Source organism: Pristiophorus japonicus, chromosome 13, assembly GCF_044704955.1.
Source record: "Pristiophorus japonicus isolate sPriJap1 chromosome 13, sPriJap1.hap1, whole genome shotgun sequence".
In the NCBI taxonomy this organism is placed as follows: Eukaryota; Metazoa; Chordata; class Chondrichthyes; family Pristiophoridae; genus Pristiophorus; species Pristiophorus japonicus.
This window is the reverse complement of record NC_091989.1, coordinates 178270700-178294570: the sequence shown is the minus strand read 5'-3', so window position 1 is coordinate 178294570 and position 23871 is coordinate 178270700. Positions and strand designations below refer to the sequence as shown.

The following is a 23871-nucleotide window of genomic DNA, read 5'->3' as shown; positions in this document are numbered from 1 at the left end:
GAGGCTGGGCCATTGAATATATTTAAGGTGGAGATAGACAGATTTTGGAACTATAGTGGAGTCGTCGGTTATGGGGAGTGGGCAGGGAAGTGGAGTTGAGGCCAAGATCAGATCAGCCATGATCCTGTTGAATAGTGGAGCAGGCTCGAGGGGCCAAATGGCTTACTCCTGCTCCTATTTCTTATGTTCTTATGTAAACTACTTTTTAAACTTGGCCAAAATCTTACACGGCTTCTCGTTTGCTCATTCTGCTACTCTGTCTGTGTCATTCTGAAGTCCTTCAGTCCTCCTCAATCCCCTATTTTTGTGTCATCAGCAAATTTTCAGATTGCATGTCCTATGCCCAACTCCGAATCAGCTGTGAGTACTGAGAACAAAGGTGGACATTGCACTGACCCCTGAGCTACATTATTTCCAACCGTTCTCCAATCTGACCAATAATCATTTTTTTAAACCCAACATTTTTTTCTATCTGTCCACCAATGTTCTATGCATACTGCTACATTTCCTGTAATAAAACAGCTTGCTTTTATATAGAGCCTTTAAAGTGGCAAAAGGTCCTAAGGTGTTTACCAAGAACAATTGCAATGAAAGCATTTTTGACACCAAGCCAGGAGATATTGGGTTAGGTGACCAAAAGCTTGGTCAAAGAGGTAGGTTTTAAGGAGCATCTTAAAGGAGGGGAGAGGCGGAGACATTTAGGGAGGGAATTCCAGAGTTTAGGGTCCAGACAGCTGAAAGCGCGGCCACCAACGGTGGAGCGGTTAAAATCAGGGATGCACAAGAGGCCAGAATTAGAGGAGCGCAGAGTTCTTGGGGTGTTGTAGGGCTGGAGGAGGTTACAGAGATGGAAAGAGACACGGCCATGGAGGGATTTGAAAACGAGGTTAAGGTTTTAAATATAAGGCATTGTCGGACCGTGAGACAATGTAGGTCAGCAAGCACAGGGGTGATGGGCCAATGAGATTTGGAGCGAGTTATGATACAGGTAACGGAGTCTTGGATGAGCACAAGTTTATGTAGGGTAGAAGATGGGAGGTCAGCCAGGAGAGCATTGGAATAGACAAATCTAGAGGTAAGAAACACATCGATAAGGGTTTCAGCAGCAGATGTAATACAATACACCAGAATATTTCGAAAAAAAGTCTCGAGATGCCTCTGAAAAGTCCATATACACTAATTCGACAGCATCCTTTTTTTAACATCCAATTGGTCACTTCTTCAAAAAACTTATTCAATTGGTCAACCGTCACTTGCCTTTAACAAATTTGTGCTGGCTGCCCTTGATTGATATATTTTAAATAGTGTCTTTCACGATCACCAGACATCTCAAAGCACTTTACAGTGTACTTGTGAAGTGTAGTGACTGTTGCCAGATAATGTTTTTAGTGATGTTGATTGAAGGATAAATATTGAACAGAAGAACATAAGAATTAGGAACAGGAGTAGGCCATCTAGCCCCTCGAGCCTGCTCCGCCATTCAACAAGATCATGGCTGATCTGGCCGTGGACTCAGCTCCACTTACCCGCCCGCTCCCCAGAACCCTTAATTCCCTTATTGGTTAAAAATCTATCGATCTGTGATTTGAATACATTCAATGAGCTAGCCTCAACTGCTTCCTTGGGCAGAGAATTCCACAGATTCACAACCCTCTTGAAGAAGAAATTCCTTCTCAACTCGGTTTTAAATTGGCTCCCCCGTATTTTGAGGCTGTGCCCCCTAGTTCTAGTCTCCCCGACCAGTGGAAACAACCTCTCTGCCTCTATCTTGTCTATCCCTTTCATTATTTTAAATGATTCTATAAGATCACCCCTCATCCTTCTGAACTCCAACGAGTAAAGACCCAGTCTACTCAATCTATCATCATAAGGTAACCCCCTCATCTCCGGAATCAGCCTAGTGAATCGTCTCTGTACCCCCTCCAAAGCTAGTATATCATTCCTTAAGTGAGGTGACCAAAACTGCACGCAGTACTCCAGGTGCGGCCTCACCAATATCCTGTACAGTTGCAGCAGGAACTCCCTGCTTTTGTACTCCATCCCTCTCGCAATGAAGGCCAACATTCCATTCGCCTTCCTGATTACCTGTTGCACCTGCAAACTAACCTTTTGGGATTCATGCACAAGGACCCCCAGGTCCCTCTGCACCGCAGCATGTTGTAATTTCTCCCCATTCAAATAATATTCCATTTTACTGGGTTTTTTTTCCAAGATGGATGACCTCACATTTTCCGACATTGTATTCCATCTGCCCATTCGCTTAACCTATCTAAATCTCTTTGCAGCCTCTCTGTGTCCTCTACACAACCCGCTTTCCCACTAATCTTTGTGTCATCTGTAAATTTTGTTACACTACACTCTGTCCCCTCTTCCAGGTCATCTATGTATATTGTAAACAGTTGTGGTCCCAGCACCGATCCCTGTGGCACACCACTAACCACCGATTTCCAACCTGAAAAGGACCCATTTATCCCGACTCTCTGCTTTCTGTTAGCCAGCTAATTCTCTATCCATGCTAATACATTTCCTCTGACTCCGCGTACCTTTATCTTCTGCAGTAACCTTTTGTGTGGCACCTTATCGAATGCCTTTTAGAAATCTAAATACACCACATCCATCGGTACACCTCTACCCACCATGCTCGTTATATCCTCAAAGAATTCCAGTAAATTAGTTAAACATGATTTCCCCTTCATGAATCCATGTTGCGTCTGCTTGATTGCACTATTCCTATCTAGATGTCCCGCTATTTCTTCCTTAATGATAGCTTTAAGCATTTTCCCCACTACAGATGTTAGACTAACCGGCCTATAGTTACCTGCCTTTTGTCTGCCCCCTTTTTTAAACAGAGGCGTTACATTATCTGCTTTCCAATCTGATGGTACCTCCCCAGAGTCCAGAGAATTTTGGTAGATTATAACGAATGCATCTGCTATAACTTCCGCCATCTCTTTTAATACTCTGGGATGCATTTCATCAGGACCAGGGGACTTGTTTACCTTCAGTCCCATTAGCCTGACCAGCACTACCCGCCTAGTGATAGTGATTATCTCAAGGTCCTCCCATCCCATATTCCCGTGACCAGCAATTTTTGGCATGGTTTTTGTGTCTTCCACTGTGAAGACCGAAGCAAAATAATTGTTTAAGGTCTCAGCCATTTCCACATTTCCCATTATTAAATCCCCCTTCTCATCTTCTAAGGGACCAATATTTACTTTAGTCACTCTTTTCCGTTTTATATATCAGTAAAAGCTTTTACTATCTGTTTTTATGTTTTGCGCAAGTTTACTTTCGTAATCTATCTTTCCTTCCTTTATTGCTTTCTTAGTCATTTTATGCTGTCGTTTAAAACTTTCCCATTCTTCTAGTTTTCCACTAACCTTGGCCACCTTATACGCATTGGTTTTTAATTTGATACTCTCCTTTATTTCCTTGGTTATCCATGGCTGGTTATCCCTTCTCTTACCGCCCTTTTTCACTGGAATATATTTTTGTTGAGCACTATGAAAGAGCTCCTTAAAAGTCCTCCACTGTTCCTCAGTTGTGCCACCATTTAGTCTGTGTTTCCAGTCTACTTTAGCCAACTTTGCCCTCATCCCACTGTAGTCCCCTTTATTTCAGCATAGTACGCTCGTTTGAGACACTACTTCCTCACCCTCAATCTGTATTACAAATTCAACCATACTGTGATCACTCATTCCGAGAGGATCTTTTACGAGGAGATTGTTTATTATTCCTGTCTCATTACACAGGACCAGATCGAAGATAGCTTGCTCCCTTGTAGGTTCTGTAACATACTGGTCTAAGAAACAATCCCGGATGCATTCTATGAATTCCTCCTCAAGGCTACCCCGTGCGATTTGATTTGACCAATCGATATGTAGGTTAAAATCCCCCATGATTACTGCCATTCCTTTTTCACATGCCTCCATTATTCCCTTGATTATTGTCCGCCCCACCATGAAGTTATTATTTGGGGGCCTATAAACTACGCCCACCAGTGACTTTGTCCCCTTACTATCCCAAATCTCCACCCACAATGATTCAACATTTTGTTCATTAGAGCCAATCTCGTCTCTCACAACTGCCCTGATATCATCCTTTATTAACAGAGCTATGCCACCTCCTTTCCCTTATTGTCTATCTTTACGAATTGTCAGATACCCCTGTATGTTTAATTCCCAGTCTTGGCCACCCTGCAACCACATTTCTGTAATGGCCACCAAATCATACCCATTTGTGCCATCAACTCATTTACTTCATTTCGAATGCTGCGTTTAGGTAGAGTGTTTTAATATGAGTTTTTAAACCATGATTTTTAGTTTTGACCCCTCCTGCAGCCCCTTTATATTCATACATATTGGCCCTTCCTATCACCTTGTGGTTTACACTTACCCCAGTGCTACTCTGCTCTGTTTCCTCCTGCCTTTTGCATTCTTTCTTGGGGTCCTGTTCATCTGAGCTCTCACCCACTCTAACTAGCTCAGAGCCCTCTCCTGGGTTCCGAATACTCCTCGCGTTGAGGCACCGAGCTTTCAGGCTTGCCTTTTTATTACACTTTGACCCTTTTAGAATTTTGCTGTACGGTGGCCCTTTTTGTTTTTTGCCTTGGGTTTCTCTGCCCTCCACTTTGGCCAGGACACTGGGGATAACTCCGCTGTTCTTCTTCGAAATAATGCCATAGGATATTTTACGTCCACCTGAGAGAGCAGGTGGGGCCTTGGTTTGACGTCTGATCCGAAACGACGGCACCTCCCACAGTGCAGCACTCCCTCAGCGGGAGTGTCAGCCGAGATTTATGCACTCAGGTCTCTGGAGTGGGACTTGAACCCAAAACCTTCTGACTCTGAGGCAAGAGTGCTGTCCACTGAGCCATGGCTGACGCTGACAAAGAGTGAAGGGAGGTGACAAGGCAGAGGTGTTGAATCCGGACGGGAGTCCTGGTGTTTGAGGCACAGCTGCTGGAGGGATAGCCACTGATGGTGCAATGTGGAGCAGTCAGAGGTTGAGCACGGGGATGAGATCGTGAAGGTAGGAAGGGGTCCAGCTTTTGGATAGATTTGAACGTGAAGATCAGGACCGGCAACTGGAATAAGGCAGATATGGAGCCAAACAACTCGAAGGTTTGACTGCAGTTGCGGGAGTTGAGTTGGAGCATGTGATCTGAGATCCACCTGAGATGCAAGCTGGGGAAAGGGCAAAGGAGTGGAACTAGTTGGATAGCTTTCAAAAAGCCAGCACATGTACGATGGGCCAAATAGCCTCCTTCTATGCTGAATCATTACATGATTCTGTACAGATAGATATAACTGAGGAAGTTAGATGAGAATGCTCACTCAGCATGTAGAAAGAAAGATGCTCGAGAATGGTAACCATGTCTAAATTCCTCCTCGTTGGTGATCTAAATTATTGACTGAGTGCTACTGCTCGAATCATAGAAAAATCTTTGCCGACCTTCAATGTGCTCTAGCTGGTAAAGTGATTTTGAGTGAGCCTCTTTGTAATGGCTTTTTGAATGAATATTTAAACTATATTTTAACACTTGGAAGGCAAGTAGTGTTACAGCTTCTCTGTTTGGTACTTAACTTTGCACATTCGATTGCAGAAGGTATTCGGGCAAGTGAGATCTGGAGACTTGACTAGGCAGTGAGAGGATAAAAACATAGTGCACCATGTCCATTAGACTAATCTTCAGTCGTGTTCAAAGGAATATTTGGCAACTTCGAGGTTCTGAAATAAACACAGAAAATGTTGGAAATACACTGCAGGTTTGTTCGTACCCAAGAAAGGATCGATGGGCAGGATTCTCCTCCGCAATCCCACCTAAATCGCCCTCACCGGGACGACTGCTGGCTGTTCCGTCTGACACTTGCAAATGGAGGGGGAAAAGCTTGAGTAAGGTTGTTTGGGCTGGATTTTCGGCTTTGCTCATTTCGGGGTGGTAATGGTGGCAGGGCAGTCCTGATAGCACCCGGGAACAGTTTGTGCCTCAGTCAGCAAAATTGGGCAGCTGGGCCCTGAGTGTGGGGCGGAACGGTAAGGGAGACATTGTACACCTCTCGTAGGGCACAAGGCTGGCCGAGCATGTGAAAATCTCCAGCTGAAGAGCCGGCCTCAGGGTGCCCTAAGAGGGGCCCGGGGAGAAAAAGAAAAACCTAAAAAAAAAAACACCAAAAACGTTCTCAATAAATAACTCGCGCCGCCACAATGTAAATCGCAAAAACAACAAAAGTAACACTTGCCTGAGGTGGGCATTACTTACCTCACTGCAGCCGCTACAGCTCGGACCGCCCGCTTTCAAAGGCGGTCCCAGCAGTGCGCTCTATGGAGCGGATTGGAGCCAAAAGTCAAGCCGGTTCGCAACCAGCGGGCGTTGCACACTGGCTCGCCCCTTCCGGGCAGTAATGCTCTGCGCCCTGCCAAAACCGGCCCCCGAAAACCTCGGCGGGGCGCTGGAAGCTGGCTGCCCGCCCGGAAGAGCTCACTGCCGCCCCTCTGGGGTGAAAACAGAGGCAGCAACAAGCCTCAATCTGTTCATAAACTGCCGACTGCTTTGTCTTGTGTGCAATTCTTTGCTGACTGAAAATCATTGCGCCCTCGACCTGGGTGTAGGGCACAAGCCACACAGTGGTTAATGTTATGTCTGTAAACATTGTAACTGTGTAAGACTCGCCACCAGAGGGCGCAACTGTTGGAGGCCCAAGGGTCACCTGCACACCACGTGCAAGGGAGTATAAAAGGTTGTCTGCCATGCTGCCGAGGCACTCTGGAGTTGCATTAAAGAGACTAAGGTCACGTCAGTTTTAACTCTCAGTACTCAGTCTTGTGGAGTTCTTCCCTACTTAACAGTTAAATGGTTGCCTTTTCGCTAGTTTCTGCTCTTCTGTGCTTCTGCCCTTGAGCATTTATCAATCTGGAGACAGTTATGGCATTGTGGGTCTATTCATTACACACCATTGTCTACCCGGTCATTTGATTCCGAGAAGCTGTACTTTGTTCTGTTATCCAAGGACTTTTGTGTTCCCTTGAATGTGAAGATTGAAGCAGTTACCTCAGAATGGTGTGATTTTTATGAGAAAGATTAGGGCTGCAGATAAAAAATCATTCACCAGATCAGCACATTGACATCAGTGGATAGATCAGTCAGGCGAAGCTCGCCGTACTTTATGTTGAGATGTTTTTTTTTAAATGACCTGTTATCGCTAAACTTCAAACTATTTTGTCAAATTTTCATTTCTACAATAATTAAGGGGTCATGTTAGCCTGGATACCCTTCCCTAGCCTGCCCCAATGTTGACATAACATACATAAGAACATAAGAAGCAGAAGTAGGCCATTTGGCCCCTCGAGCCTGCTCCAACATTCAATAAGATCATGGCTGATCTGATCTTGACCTCAACGCCACTTTCCTGCTCTTTCCCCATAACTCTTGACTCCCTTATCTCTCAAATCCGTCTATCTCCACCTTAACTATATTCAATGACCCAGCCTCCACAGCTCTCTGGGGAAGAGAATTCCAAAGACTCACGACCCTCTGAGAGAAGAAATTCCTCCTCATTTCCATTTTAAATGGGCGACCCCATATTCTGAGATGGTAGGCACAATTTTCCCCAATGCCGTTTTTTGGCATATTTGAAGAGTTACGCTTGCCTTTTGGCCCAACTACACCAAAAAAAAGTTAAAATTTCCCCTTTTTAACTTGTGACTGTTACCCGGCACACATTGTCCTTAAGCTCTGTGGGTGCAGGCTAAGATCTGCGGCAAAAAGATTGGGTTGCCAGGGTAACGAGGGACATACTGCAGGCAGAGGCTGGAAAGTGAAACATACAACACATTCTGACCAGCTCACAACCTGCACAAACACCTTGCACGTTGCAGCTATTTAAGGTAGCAGCTTACCAACGTGAAAATATTAGTCTTTGTGCCAAAAGTCTATCCTGTAAACGGAATTGGAAAAGCCCCCCTCCGCCCCACCCACCTCTGCCGGTGCGTGGTGCCGCTCCTAGCTTGGGCCGAAAGGCCTCCTCCTACCCCCCCCCCCTCCCCCTCTTCCCTGCCGGTGCATTTGGAAAGAGGTGACATGATAGGTCCAAGTCAGCATGGATTTGTGAAAGGGAAATCATGCTTGACAAATCTTCTGGAATTTTTTGAGGATGTTTCCAGTAGAGTGGATAAGGGAGAACCAGTTGATGTGGTATATTTGGACTTTCAGAAGGCGTTCGACAAGGTCCCACACAAGAGATTGATGTGCAAAGTTAGAGCACATGGGATTGGGGGTAGTGTACTGACATGGATTGAGAACTGGCTGTCAGACAGGAAGCAAAGAGTAGGAGTAAATGGGTACTTTTCAGAATGGCAGGCAGTGACTAGTGGGGTACCGCAAGGTTCTGTGCTGGGGCCCCAGCTGTTTACACTGTACATTAATGATTTAGATGAGGGGATTAAATGTAGTATCTCCAAATTTGCGGATGACACTAAGTTGGGTGGCAGTGTGAGCTGCGAGGAGGATGCTGTGAGGCTGCAGAGCGACTTGGATAGGTTAGGTGAGTGGGCAAATGCATGGCAGATGAAGTATAATGTGGATAAATGTGAGGTTATCCACTTTGGTGGTAAAAACAGAGAGACAGACTATTATCTGAATGGTGACAGATTAGGAAAAGGGGAGGAGCAAAGAGACCTGGGTGTCATGGTACATCAGTCATTGAAGGTTGGCATGCAGGTGCAGCAGGCGGTTAAGAAAGCAAATGGCATGTTGGCCTTCATAGCAAGGGGATTTGAGTACAGGGGCAGGGAGGTGTTGCTACAGTTGTACAGGGCATTGGTGAGGCCACACCTGGAGTATTGTGTACAGTTTTGGTCTCCTAACCTGAGGAAGGACATTCTTGCTATTGAGGGAGTGCAGCGAAGGTTCACCAGACTGATTCCCGGGATGGCGGGACTGACCTATCAAGAAAGACTGGATCAACTGGGCTTGTATTCACTGGAGTTCAGAAGAATGAGAGGGGACCTCATAGAAACATTTAAAATTCTGACGGGGTTAGACAGGTTAGATGCAGGAAGAATGTTCCCAATGTTGGGGAAGTCCAGAACCAGAGGTCACAGTCTAAGGATAAGGGGTAAGCCATTTAGGACCGAGATGCGGAGGAACTTCTTCACCCAGAGAGTGGTGAACCTGTGGAATTCTCTACCACAGAAAGTTGTTGAGGCCAATTCACTAAATATATTCAAAAAGGAGTTAGATGAGGTCCTTACTACTAGGAGGATCAAGGGGTATGGCGAGAAAGCAGGAATGGGGTACTGAAGTTGAATGTTCAGCCATGAACTCATTGAATGGCGGTGCAGGCTAGAAGGGCCGAATGGCCTACTCCTGCACCTATTTTCTATGTTTCTATGGTGCCGCTCCTAGCCTGGGCCGAAAGGCCTCCTCCTCCCCCCCCCCCCTCCCCCTCTTCCCTGCCGGTGCGTGGTGCCGCTCCTAGCCCTGACCGAATGGACCATTTGGCTCCTCGAGCCTGCTCCACCATTCAATAAGATCATAGCTGATCTTCGACCTCAACTCCACTTTCCCGCCCTATCCCCGTATCCATTGATTCCCCTTGTGTACAAAGATCGATCGATCTCAGTCTTGAATTTACTCAATGGCTGAGTATCCACAGCCCTCTGGGGTGGAGATTTCCACAGATTCACAACGTGAGATTATGCCTGCGATTGTCCGCAATCAAAGAACAGCCATAGGGGTGGAGCCCAAACACTCACGATTGTAAAGTGCATGCGATATCTGCTGCACAACCAGAGTGTTATCATTTCACCAATAATGACATTCCTTGCTGTGATGAGCAAAGTGATTCGCTTTTCGAGATGTTCTAAAATGTCAAAATTGGGTCAGTGATGTCGCAGTGGATTGACAGAGCACCGTGGCGTGTGACGCAGCGGCAAGGTGCCGATGCAGTTGCCTGCACTGAGTTCCCAGTCTTGGCAAGGTGCGACTGAAGAGACCAGTCGCCTGCATGTTGCAGCAAGAGGAATCGGCAGAAGAGTTTCCACCCGAGCTGCTTTTACAGGCCTCCCGATAGCTCCCCAGGAAGCAGGAGTGGTGATGGCCTGACGGTTCCCTGACCTGTAAATCCAATCAGTCGGAGGTGACACTGGTAAAGGTATTAAGTTGGGAAAGTAAAGTTAGTAACTGAGCCCAAGGTCTGGTTATTTATTGTCCATCCTTAATTGCCCTTGAGGTGGTGATGGTGAGCTACTTTTTTAACCGCTGCCGTCAGTGTGATGTGTCGTAGCAGTTTAGTACATAGAAACATAGAAAATAGGTGCAGGAGTGTAGGGCATTTGGCCCTTCGAGCCTGCACCGCCATTCAATAAGATCATGGCTGATCATTCCCTCAGTACCCCTTTCCTGTTTTCTCTCCATACCCCTTGATCCCCTTAGCCATAAGGGCCATATCTAACTGCCTCTTGAATATATCCAATGAACTGGCATCAACAACTCTCTGCGGCAGGGAATTCCACAGGTTAACAACTCTCTGAGTGAAGAAGTTTCTCCTCATCTCAGTCCTAAATGGCCTAACTCTTATCCTAAGACTATGTCCCCTGGTTCTGGACTTCCCCAACATCGGGAACATTCTTCCCACATCTTATACGTTTCTATGAGATCCCCTCTCATCCTTCTAAACTCCAGTGAATAAAGGCCCAGTTGATCCAGTCTCTCCTCATATGACAGTCCAGCCATCCCTGGAATCAGTCTGGTGAACCTTCGCTGCACTCCCTCAATAGCAAGAACGTCCTTCCTCAGATTAGGAGACCAAAACTGAAAACGATATTCCAGGTGAGGCCTCACTAAGGCCCTGTACCACTGCAGTAAGACCTCCTTGCTCCTATATTCAAATCCCCAGCTATGAAGGCCAACATACCATTTGCCGCCTTCACCGCCTGCTGTACCTGCATGCCAACTTTCAATGACTGATGAACCATGACACCCAGGTCTCGTTGCACCTCCCCTTTTCCTAATCTGCCGCCATTCAGATAATTCAGATAATCTGCCTTCGTGTTTTTGCCCCCAAAATGGATAACCTCACATTTATCCACATTATGCTGCATCTGCCATGCATTTGCCCACTCATCTAACCTGTCCAAGTCACCCTGCAGCCTCTTAGCGTCCTCCTCACAGCTCACACCACCATTCAGTTTAGTGTCATCTGCAAACTTGGAGATATTACACTCAATTCCTTCATCTAAATCATTAATGTATATTGTAAAGAGCTGGGGTCCCAGCACTGAGCCCTGCGGCACTCCACTAGTCACTGTCTGCCATTCTGAAAAGGACCTGTTTATTCTCTGCTTCCTGTCTGCCAACCAGTTCTCTATCCACGTCAGTACATTACCCCCAATACCATGCGCTTTGATTTTGAACACCAATCTCTTGTGCGGGACCTTGTCAAAAGCCTTTTGAAAGTCCAAATACACCACATCCACTGGTTCTTCCTTGTCCACTCTGCTAGTTACATCCTCAAAAAATTCCAGAAGATTTGTCAAACATGATTTCCCTTTCATAAATCCATGTTGACTTGGACCGATCCTGTCACAGCTTTCCAAATGCGCTGCTATTTCATCTTTAATGATTGATTCCAACATTATCCCCAATACTGATGTCAAGCTAACCGGTTTATAATTGCCCATTTTCTCTCTCCCTCTTTTTTTTTTTAAAAAGTGGTGTTACATTAGCTACCCTCCAGTCCATAGGAACTGATCCAGAGTCGATAGACTGTTGGAAAATGATCACCAATGCATCCACCATTTCCAGGGCCACTTCCTTAAGTATTCTGGGATGCAGACGATCAGGCCCCGGGGATTTATCGGTCTTCAATCCCATCAATTTCCTGCCTAATAAGGATATCCTTCAGTTCCTCCTTCTCACTAGACCCACTGTCTCCTAGTACAACTGAGTGGCTTGCTTGGACATTTCAGAGCAATTAAAATCAAAAGTCAACCGCATTGCTGTGGGTGTGGAGTCACATTTCGACCAGACGAAGTGAGGACAGCAGCTTAAGGACTCTGGTCATTCCACAAGTGACACTAGCTTTTTATCCAGATTTATTTAATTATCTGAATTTAAGTTTCCCAGTTGTTGTGGTGGGATTTGAACTCACATCTCTGGATCATTAGTCCAGGCCTCTGGATTACTAGTCCAGTAACATAACCACTGTGCTACTGTCCTCCTAAGTAGTTAGTGGTGAGAACAGCTATTATTCTTGCTCCATGACATTGCCTACCAGAACATTCACTATTCCAGCTCCATGACCAAAGGTCTAACGTTTGTATCACATGCGTGATTGGTTTCTCTAATGTTCTCTCCATTAGCTTGTATCAACTCCAGTTAATCAAGAACTTCACATCCTCTTGGATAACCATCACCCTTGCTTTTGCCAACTTCATACTGCCCAGTGCATCAAGTTCAAAGGTCCTTGTCTTCAAATCCCTTCAGAATCTGCCCCAGCCTCCGCTCCCTGACCCTGGATGATGGCTCACACCTCACACTTTCCACTCCTTTACTTCTTCTCTCATAAAGTCGTAAATCTTTGGAATTCTCTACCCCAGAGGTGAGGTCATTGAATATATTTAAGGTGGGGATAGGCAGATTTTTGAGCGTTAAGGATTATGGGGAGCGGGTGGGGAAGTGGAGTTGAGGCCAAGATCAGATCGGCCATAATCTTATTGAATGGCAGAGCAGGCTCGAGGGGCCGAATGGCCTACTGCTCCTATTTCTGATGATCTGATGGCACACATCTCACTCTCTCCACTCCACCATTGTTGGCTGCTGCTACTTGTATTCTTGCAACTCTCTCAACCCTGGTTCACCTTGCCCCTTCTCTCCACCCATTAAAACCACTTTTAAAGTCTTTTTTTTTTGATCATGCCCCGTTGGGCACTCCCTGTCTTGGCCTTTGTTCTCGCTCGCTTCTAAAATGCTCCAGCCGGCTTTACACGAGGGGCGACAGTTGTCGTGGCGATGTGAATGTCCTCAATATATTCTTTGCTTGGTCCTCTTTCCCCATGAAGGAAATCTCTCTGCCGCAACTCATGCCCCAGAAACGGTGCTGCGTTCCATGTTGTGACACACTTGTCTCAGCTTTGATGTGCTTGGGATCGTGTTCAGCTCTTGCAGGCAGGAGGGCGAGTAGCAAGTGACTGAGTGGAGTTAGCACGATATCTGCGTGCAGATCAATAAATATCACAGCTGTACCTTGGCAGCTGTTGGCCTTCCGAAAGAAAGAAAGACTTGCATTTCTATAGCGCCTTTCGCGACCACCGGATGTCTCAAAGCACTTTACAGCCAATGAAGCATTTTTGGAGTGTAGTCACTGTTGTAATGTGGGAAACGCGGCAGCCAGTTTGTGCACAGCAAGCTCCCACAAACAGCAATGTGATCATGACCATCTTGGAACTCCCTCCCTAACACCACTGTGGAAGCACCTTCACCACACGGACTGCAGCGGTTCAAGGCGGCGGCTCACCACCACCTTCTCAAGGCAATTAGGGATGGACAATAAATGCTGGCCTTGCCAGCGATGCCCACATCGCTGCAACGAATAAAAAAAAAATCTGTTTTTGTTATCTTGATTGAGAGATAAATATTGGCCAGGACACTGGTGATAAATCCCCTGCTCTTCTTCGAAATAGTGCCATGGAATCTTTTACGCCCACCTGAGAGAGCAGTCGGAGCCTCAGTTCAACGTCTCATTTGAAAGACGGCACCTCTGACAGTGCAGCACTTCCTCAGCACTGCACTGGGAGTGTCGACCTGGATTTATGTGCTCAAGTCCCTAGAGAGGGACTTGAATCAACAACTTTCTGACTCGGGATACGTGTACTGAGCCACTACTGATGAATTTTAATTTCATCTCGCACTGTTAAACTAACGTGACGCTAATGCATAATCAGTTGATTAAACACTGGTTGTTTATCTTTTCATTTTACTCGCTGAAGTGCAAAAAAGTATAAGTGCAGCTTATCTCCGTCCATCCAATTTGACAAATTTGTGGCTCATGTGAAGTATTGATGACATCAAGGGATTATTCTTGCAGCATACTCAGTACGAGTTTATTAATGTAAAAGTTATAAACCAGTATGTATTCAGTTGCCACTAAGTGATCAATCTGCGGGAAGTGATCTAGCTTGCAAAGATTACAGCCGTCAATAAATTGGCCAATATCTCGGCGAATGTGGAACAGCTTGCCTGTTGCAGAAGTGGATCACCTTTACAGTTGATCGATTGTTCCAAAGACCTGATCGCCCGAGAGTCTCCCGTTGAGAGGTATTTAAGGCTTTATAATGTAGTCCTTTTGGCGCCTGAAGTATGCCCAACTCTTGTGCAACAAATTAGCTGCCGGCCTTGATTTTGTAAAGGCATGTATTGTGGCCCCAGCATTGGCTTTATTCCAGGTTTTCTTGTTCATGTGCCCTTGTGATTGATGCTCTTCGAACCATGAGCTGAATTCCCTCGGTGCAGGAGTGCGGGCCTGAATAGGGCAATGGAATAGTGATGCGAATGGCTAATAACCACCGTGCTCAAACCAAACAAACAGTCCACAGTGTGTCTATGTGAGCTGTGAGCTCCATGTTTTTCTTTTTATAAATTCATTCGTGCAATGTGGGTGTCGCCTGCATTTATTGACCATCCCTAATTGCCCTCGAAGGTGGTGGTGAGCCGCCTTATACAACTGAGTGGCTTGCTGGGCCATTTCACGGGGCCGTTAAGAGTCAACCACCTTGCTGTGTGTCTGGAGTCATGTATAGAGGCCAGACCGGGTAAGGACGGCAGATTTCGTCCCTAAAGGACATTAGTGAACCAAATGTTTTTTTACGAGAATCCGGTGGTGTCATTACTGACACTAGCATTTATTATTGCAGATTTATTTAATTAATTGAATTTAAATTCCCCAGCTTGCTGTGGTGTGATATTAACTCATGTCTCTGGACCATTAGCCCAGGCCTCTGGATTACTGGTCCAGTAACGTAACCACTGTGCTCCCGTACCCTTGCTAATGGCAGTGGACAGAAACCAATAAAGTGGTAGTAATGCAGTTCCAGTACAGCACTGCCAGGTTTGTGGATTGTGAGGCCCAAGTTGTGCCTGGGCCTAACTGACCTGAGGGCAGCTCATCATCATAGGCAGTCCCTCGAGTCGAGGATGACTTGCTTCCACGTCAAAAAGTTCACAGGTGTTTCAATGAAGGACCTAAAATTCCAGGTACCGAACTAAATCCTGAAGGGTGGAAGATGCCTGCGCGTGGATTTTTTTTTTAATGTGTGGTGGCCGTTGCACACCAGCCACCACACGGGCTTGACAGAGCCAGGTCTTGGTCCAGTGGCAAGGGTAACCAAGCCGACTGGAGACCAGCTCTGCTGCACGAAACCTAGTGCGTGCGCACAGTGCCGTGTGGGCTTGCCCGTGCTGACTCTGGGCCCTCGCCTCTCCTGGGCCCCGAACTCGCGCCTCTCCTGGGCCCCAATCATATTCCTCTACAATCTCTCGCTGCTCCTTCGCCCCGACCTCACCGCTCCTGCTGTACAGCAGGAGGTCAGCAGATATGACCGAGCTGGCAGCCTGCAGAAGTCGGGGAGAGAATTTCTTGTCCGAGCTGATGGTACCTATATCGTGAAAGGCCCTGTTTGTGTGAGACGGGGAGGAGGTGGCCAGTGCCTGGGCCCAATCAGCCTTTTAAAGCCCGAGGATTAAAATGAAGATAATCTGGTTGGTCCTGTTTGGAGGAAAGGGAAAATCATCACTATTTTTGTGGACCTTCATTGCAGGCCCTGTTTGTTGCAGAGTTGTTGAGTGATTTGAGCTCTGCTCAGACTTTCCCCACTGATCATGGGGCCTCATCCTCGTTTGAATTAATTCTGGGCTCCTAATGAGGTTTTGGCTCATGAAGTTTGTTCATGGACTCTAAACTCCAGCAGTGGCGGCTGGTCACGTTGATGCACAATAGGCCTCAGGCAGATTACACACTGAACTGGAGCCCAATCCACATCAACACAGTCAGTGCCAGACATTCCATTCTCTGCTCCATCATCTTTTCACCCGTTTGTCTGTCCCTTGAAGCGATTTTGGATCTAGTGTTCAATCTTGTACATTGTTTCCCATAAATGTCTGAACAAAGCTGGCTGCCTGCTGGTGATTGTCATCCTGTTCTGGTGACCAAATGAGGGTTTAGCGACAATACGGAGAATGAGACATCCTGATATAAGGCGGGTGGGTGGGGGAATCATGAAGTAACCTTCTCGGAGTAATCAACAACAATGACTTGCATTTATATAGCGCCTTTAAGGTGGTAAAAGGTCACCAGGAACTTTATAGCCGTGGACCACATTCCATACCTCGGGAGCCTATTATCAACAAGGACAGACATCGATGACGAGGTCCAACACCGCCTCCAGTACTCTAGCGCAGCCTTCAGTCGCCTGAGGAAGAGATTGTTTGAAGATCAGGGCCTCCAATCTGACACCAAGGTAATGGTCTACAGGGCTGTAGTGATACCCGCCCTCCTGTATGGCTCAGACATGGACCAAATACAGCAAACGCCTCAAATCGCTGGAGAAATACCACCAATCAAGATCCTGCAAATCCCCTGGGAGGACAGACGCACCAACGTCAGTGTTCTCAACCAGGCCAACATCCTCAGTATCGAAGCACTGACCACGCGCGACCAGCTCTGCTGGGCAGGCCACATTGTTCGCACGCCTGACACAAGACTCCCAAAGCAAGTGCTCTACTCGGAATTCCTACATGGCAAGCGAGCCCCAGGTGGGCAGAGGAAGCGTTTCAGGGACACCCTCAAAGCCTCCTCGATAAAGTGCAATATCATCACCGACACCTGGGAGTCCCTGGCCAAAGACCGCCCTAAGTGGAGAAAGTGCATCTGGGAGGGCGCTGAGCTCCTCGAGTCTCATCACCGAGAGCATGCAGAAACCAAGCGCAGGCAGCGGAAAGAGCGTGCAGCAAACCAGTCCCACCCACCCTTTCCTTCAACCATTGTCTGTCCCACCTGTGACAGAGATTGTAATTCCCGTATTGGACTGTACAGTTACCTGAGAACTCACTTTTGAAGTGGAAGCAAGTCTTCTTCGATTTCGAGGGACTGCCTGTGATGATACAACTGTGTTATCAAACAAAAATTGACACCGAGCCACATCATGAGATAATTAGGCCAGGTGACCACAAGCTTGGTCAAAGAGTTAGGTTTAAAATGTCTTGAAGAGAGAGGGAGGGAGAGGCATAGAGTTTTTGGATGAGCTCAAGTTTACAGCGGGTGTAAGGTGGGCAGGAGAGCTCTATACAGACACTTGCCTTCTATATGAAGCGATCTCTGGCTGAGCTCCCTCTTGAAGACATGGAGAGAGTCCGCACCCATCGCACCAGTTGCCAATGTATTCCAGATAATTCCAATATATTCTGGTCAAAGAAGAATCGCCTAACATCCAGTCTATTTCTGCTCTTGCATAGTTTAGACTTCTGTCCCCTGGTCCTCCCCAACCTGTTAAACTGGAATAATCTATGACATGGGTACGCTTTCAGCCCTTGTAATTATTTTATATGCCTCTATCGGATCACCTTTAAATCTACGCTGCTCTCTAGTAAATGTAGTAATAAGGGAAACCTTATTGGAACCTGTGAGACATGGGTGGGCAAATTGAAAGGGAGGAATGAGTGGCATGGAGGTGGCACAGCATACTACTCCTAACACACCAAGTCCTATGTGAAGGAAGGGGCAATTAATTATCAAGTCTTCCACAGCATTACTAAAGCCGCCTATTTCCACCTCCATAACATCGCCCATCTCTGCCCCTGCCTCAGCTCATCTGCTGGTGAAACCCTCATCCATGCCTTTGTTACCTCTAGACTTGACTATTCCAACGCACCCCTGGCTGGCCTCCCACATTCTACCCTCCGTAAACTTAAGGTCATCCAAAACTCGGCAGCCCATGTCCCAACTCGCACCAAGTCCCACTCACCCATCACTCCTGTGCTCGCTGACTCACTGGCTCTTGGTTAAGCAACACCCCAATTTCAAAATTATCATCCTTATTTACAAATCCCTCCATAACCTCGCCCCTTCCTATCTCTGAAATCTCCTTCAGCCTCACAACCCTCCCTGAGATATCTGCGCTCCTCTAATTCTGCCCTCTTGAGCATCCCTGATTATAATCACTCGACCATCGGTGGCCGTGCCTTCAATTGCCTAGGCCCCAAGCTCTAGAACTCCCTCCATAAACCTCTCTACCTCTCTTTCCTCCTTTAAGATGCTCCTTAAAACCTATCTCTTTGACCAAGCTTTTGGTCATCTGTCATTTTTTTCTGTGTGGCTCGATGTCAATTTTATTTTGTCTTATAATACTGCTGTGAAACGCCTTGGGACATTTTACTACATTAAAGACGCTATATAAATACAAGTTTTTGTTGTCACTAACGGAGAGCAGTATTAGCAGGGGGGGGGGTGCGGTGTAAGAGTGGGTAGTTCATTAGAAAACTGTGTTTAATGCACAATATTGATATTAATCGTCTTTCCTTTTATGAATTAAAGCAAATATATCGATTACTTGCAAAACTATTAAAACAATCTTATCAATATGTTTGATATTACATAGAATGTGCAGCACAGAAACAGGCCATTTTCCCCAATAGGTCTACACCGGTGTTTATGCTCCACAAGAGCCTCCTCCCACTCCTGTTCAACTCACCACATCAGCATGTCCCTCTCTTCCTTTCACCCTTGTGTGTTGATCCAGCTTCCCCTTAAATACATCTACGCTATTCACCTCAACAACTCCTTGTGGTAGCGAATTCCACATTTTTACCACTCAATGGGCAAAGAAGTTTCTCCTGAGTTGCTTATTGGATTTATAGAAACATAGAAACATAGAAAATAGGTGCAGGAGTAGGCCATTCGGCCCTTCGATATGATCATGGCTGATCATTCCCTCAGTACCTCTTTCCTGCTTTCTCTCCATACCCCTTGATCCCTTTAGCCGTAAGGGCCATATCTAACTCCCTCTTGGATATATCCAATGAACTGGCATCAACAACTCTCTGCGGCAGGGAATTCCACAGGTTAACAACTCCCCGAGAGAAGAAGTTTCTCCCCATCCCAGTCCCAAATAGCCCGCCCCCCCGTCCCAAGACCGTGCCCCCCGGCTCCGGACCTCCCCAACATCGGGAACACCCCTCCCGCACCCAACCCGTCCAGTCCCGCCAGAATCCCACATGTCTCTATGAGATGCCCTCTCATCCCTCCAAACTCCAGTGCATAAAGGCCCAGTCGATCCAGTCTATCCCCACACGCCAGTCCAGCCATCCCCGGAATCAGTCCGGTGAACCCCCGCTGCACCCCCCCCCCCCAACAGCAAGAACGTCCCTCCCCAGATCAGGAGACCAAAACCGAACATAACACTCCAGATGGGGCCCCACCAAGGCCCCGCACAACTGCAGCAAGACCTCTCCGCTCCTACACCCCGCCACGAAGGCCAACATACCACCCGCCCTCTTCACCGCCCGCTGCACCCGCATGCCAACCCCCAAGGACCGATGAACCATGACACCCAGGTCCCGCCGCGCCCCCCCCCCAACCTGCCGCCACCCAGACAACACTCCGCCCTCGTACCTTTGCCCCCAAAGTGGACAACCCCACACCCATCCACACCACACTGCGTCTGCCATGCACCTGCCCACCCGCCAAACCCGTCCAAGTCACCCCGCAGCCTCCCAGCGTCCCCCCCACAGCCCACACCGCCACCCAGCCTACCGCCACCTGCAAACCCGGAGACATTACACCCAACTCCATCATCCAAATCACCAATATACATTGCAAACAGCTGGGGTCCCAGCACCGAGCCCCGCGGCACCCCATCAGCCACTGCCCGCCTCTCCAAAAAGGACCCGCCCATCCCGACTCTCCGCTTCCTGTCAGTCAGCCAGCCCCCCATCCATGTCAGCACACCATGTGCCCCGACCCTGCACACCAATCTCCCGCGTGGGACCCTGCCAAAAGCCCCTTGAAAGTCCAAATACACCAGATCCACTGGTTCTCCCTTGTCCACTCTACTAGTTACATCTTCAAAAAATTCTTAGTGACTATCTATTTTTTATATTTATGGCTCCTAGTTTTGGATTCCCCCACTAGTGGAAACATCTTCTCTGCATCTACCCTGTTGAACCCCTTCATAATTTTAAAGACTTCGATAGTCACCCCTCAACCTTCTCTTTTTCTAGGGAAAGAAGCCCCAGCCTGTTCAATCTTTCAAGTCTTACAACCTAGTAAATGTTCCCAGCCTTATCCCAGTCTGAACCAATGCTGAGGGTCCCTCACTCTACTCACACTTCCGTCAGATAGTCAGGGGAACTTTGTGAACTTGGTTACTGTTGTGTATGTATAAGAACATAAGAACATAACAATTAGGAACAGGAGTAGGCCATCTAGCCCCTCGAGCCTGCTCCGCCATTCAACAAGATCATAACTGATCTGACTGTGGACTCAGCTCCACTTACCCGCCCGCTCCCCATAACCCTTAATTCCCTTATTGGTTAAAAATCTATCTATCTGTGATTTGAATATATTCAATGAGCTAGCCTCAACTGCTTCCTTGGGCAGAGAATTCCACAGATTCACAACCCTCTGGGAGAAGAAATTCCTTCTCAACTCGGTTTTAAATTGGCTCCCCCGTATTTTGAGGCTGTGCCCCCTAGTTCTAGTCTCCCCGACCAGTGGAAACAACCTCTCTGCCTCTATCTTGTCTATCCCTTTCATTATTTTAAATGTTTCAATAAGATCACCTCTCATCCTTCTGAACTCCAACGAGTAAAGACCCAGTCTACTCAATCTATCATCATAAGGTAACCTCCTCATCTCCGGAATCAGCCTAGTGAATCGTCTCTGTACCCCCTCCAAAGCTAGTATATCATTCCTTAAGTGAGGTGACCAAAACTGCACGCAGTACTCCAGGTGTGGCCTCACCAATACCCTATACAGTTGCAGCAGGACCTCCCTACTTTTGTACTCCATCTCTCTCGCAATGAAGGCCAACATTCCATTCGCCTTCCTGATTACCTGCTGCACCTGCAAACTAACTTTTTGGAATTCATGCACAAAAACCTCCAGGTCCCTCTCCACTGCAGCATGTTGTAATTTCTCCCCATTCAAATAATATTCCCTTTTACTGTTTTTTTTTTTTCCAAGGTGGATGACCTCACATTTTCTGACATTGTATTCCATCTGCCAAACCTTAGCCCATTCGCTTAACCTATCTAAATCTCTTTGCAGCCTCTCTGTGTCCTCTACGCAACCCGCTTTCCCACTAATCTTTGTGTCATCTGCAAATTTAGTTACACTACACTCTGTCCCCTCTTCCAGGTCATCTATGTATATTGTAAACAGTTGTGGTCCCAGCACCGATCCCTGTGGCAAACCACTAACCACCGATTTCCAACCCAAAAAGGACCCATTTATCCCGACTCTCTGCTTTCTGTTAGACAGCCAATTCTCTATCCATGCTAATACATTTCCTTTGACTCCGCGTACCTTTATCTTCTGCAGTAACCTTTTGTGTGGCACCTTATCGAATGCCTTTTGGAAATCTAAATACACCACATCCATCGATACACCTCTATCCACCATGCTCGTTATATCCTCAAAGAATTCCAGTAAATTAGTTAAACATGATTTCCCTTTCATGAATCCATGTTGCGTCTGCTTGATTGCACTATTCCTATCTAGATGTCCCGCTATTTCTTCCTTAATGATAGCTTCAAGCATTTTCCCCACTATAGATGTTAAACTAACCGGCCTATAGTTACCTGCTTTTTGTCTGCCCCCTTTTTTAAACAGAGGCGTTACATTAGCTGCTTTCCAATCCGCTGGTACCTCCCCAGAGTCCAGAGAATTTTGGTAGATTATAATGAATGCATCTGCTATAACTTCCGCCATCTCTTTTAATACCCTAGGATGCATTTCATCAGGACCAGGGGACTTGTCTACCTTGAGTCCCATTTAGCCTGTCCAGCACTACCCTCCCTAGTGATAGTGATTGTCTCCAGGTCTTCCCTTCCCACATTCCCGTGACCAGCAATTTTTGGCATGGTTTTTGTGTCTTCCACTGTGAAGACCGAAGCAAAATAATTGTTTAATGTCTCAGCCATTTCCACGTTTCCCATTATTAAATCCCCCTTCTCATCGTCTAAGGGTCCAACATTTACTTTAGTCACTCTTTTCCGTTTTATATATCGGTAAAAGCTTTTACGATCTGTTTTTATGTTTTGCGCAAGTTTACTTTCAGATCCAACTCTAATCACTAGCTCACTGGCTACCAATTCACCTTTGCCAAAACACGTTTCATCTCAAAGTTTAACAGCTCAGAGTAGCCTCGGATCCTTTTATTTGGTGCTGTGTTCATGGTGAAAAACCCTTGATCCAACTGGTCTCAATCGCCATTTTGTCATTTATTGAAAGGTTGCCTTCATCACTGCAATGTACACACCTGTGAGTATGCTCACAGGTTTGTACAGCTGTTGCCTCACAGGCGCCTGCTACCTCTGCGGTCCGGAAGAGTCCGTGTTCCATGTTTATATTAAATGTGTGAGGTTGCAGTCCCTCTCCCATTATTTGAAGGAGCTGCTGCTCGATTTTTGGCTGCACTTCAGTCCCACACTCCTGATCTTTGGGCACCCGGTGCGGAGGGGAGCGGGCAGGTCGGAAGGCCTCCTCGTCGGACTGTTCCTGAGTATGGCCAAGGTGGCCATTAGCCAGTCCAGGCAGCAGGCAGTCGAGGAAGCTGTTCAGCCTGACTGCTTGCCTGCCTCTCTTCCGCGGTTACGTTCGCGACAGGATGTCCCTGGAGATGGAGCACGCGGTGTCCACCGGTACGCTCGCGGCCTTCCGGTGGGTGCTGGAGTGCATCATCACCCCGGTAACCAAATTTTAATTTGACCATTTAAAGTTTCCGTTAAAGTTTTATTAATTTGTGGGTTCTGGTGTTCTTGCCAAAAGGGGGCACTTGATTTTACATTCTACCAAAATAGTTGTAAAGCTGTTGCATTGTGAGTGGCTTAGTCAGTCACTTGATGTTCACAAGACTCAATAAAACCCCAGTTAATTTGAGTTCCGGTTCTCCACGATGAGGTATGCAGTTGTAAACCTGGTGGATGAACTGAAACTGGTAATGTTCATTTTGATAAACTAATAAACCAATTAGATCTTTGCAAAAAATGTGTAGCTGTGAATTCTTAAGCAAAGAACCCATGAAGCAAGTACACTGCAATCAAAAGCCTTCATTTGTTTACAAATCCCTTCACAGCCAAGCTCCACCTACCTTCCCAATCCTCTCCAGTTATGCAGTCCAGTATGCACCATTTACTCCAATAACTCTGACCTGCTGTGTTCCTATCCCTCTACTCCCAAGCTCTCCTTCCTTGCCACTTCCATCCCCATCCTCAAAAGCTTCTTGAAAAACCTACATGTTCAACTGAGCCATTGCTCACCTCCTCTGACTTTGCTCTGACTTACTGCTCACATAATTTTATGTGTATATGTGTACATATGTACTCGTATGGGGCGCAATTTTCCCCAAAGCTTTTTTTTGGCGTATATGAAGAGCTACGCCTATTTCTTTTGGGCCCAAGTACGCAAAAAAAAAGTTCTAAGTTTCCCCATTGGATTTCTTCATTTTGACGCGGTCTAACCTGTCCTTTAGTTTTGGGGGTGGAGCCTTGATCTGCGCCAAAAAGATCGGGCTGCCATGGTAGCCAGGGACACGGTGCAAGCTGAGTCTGCAAAGTGAAACATACAGGCAGCTCGCAACACATTAAAACACATTGCA

General features: G+C 46.8%; 1 protein-coding gene across 1 annotated transcript in view; it reads left to right on the top strand.

Annotated features, from left to right (window-relative positions):
• Positions 1–23871, top strand: part of LOC139278984 (uncharacterized) — a 212326-nt gene that overhangs the window by 135321 nt on the left and 53134 nt on the right. The window lies entirely within an intron of this gene.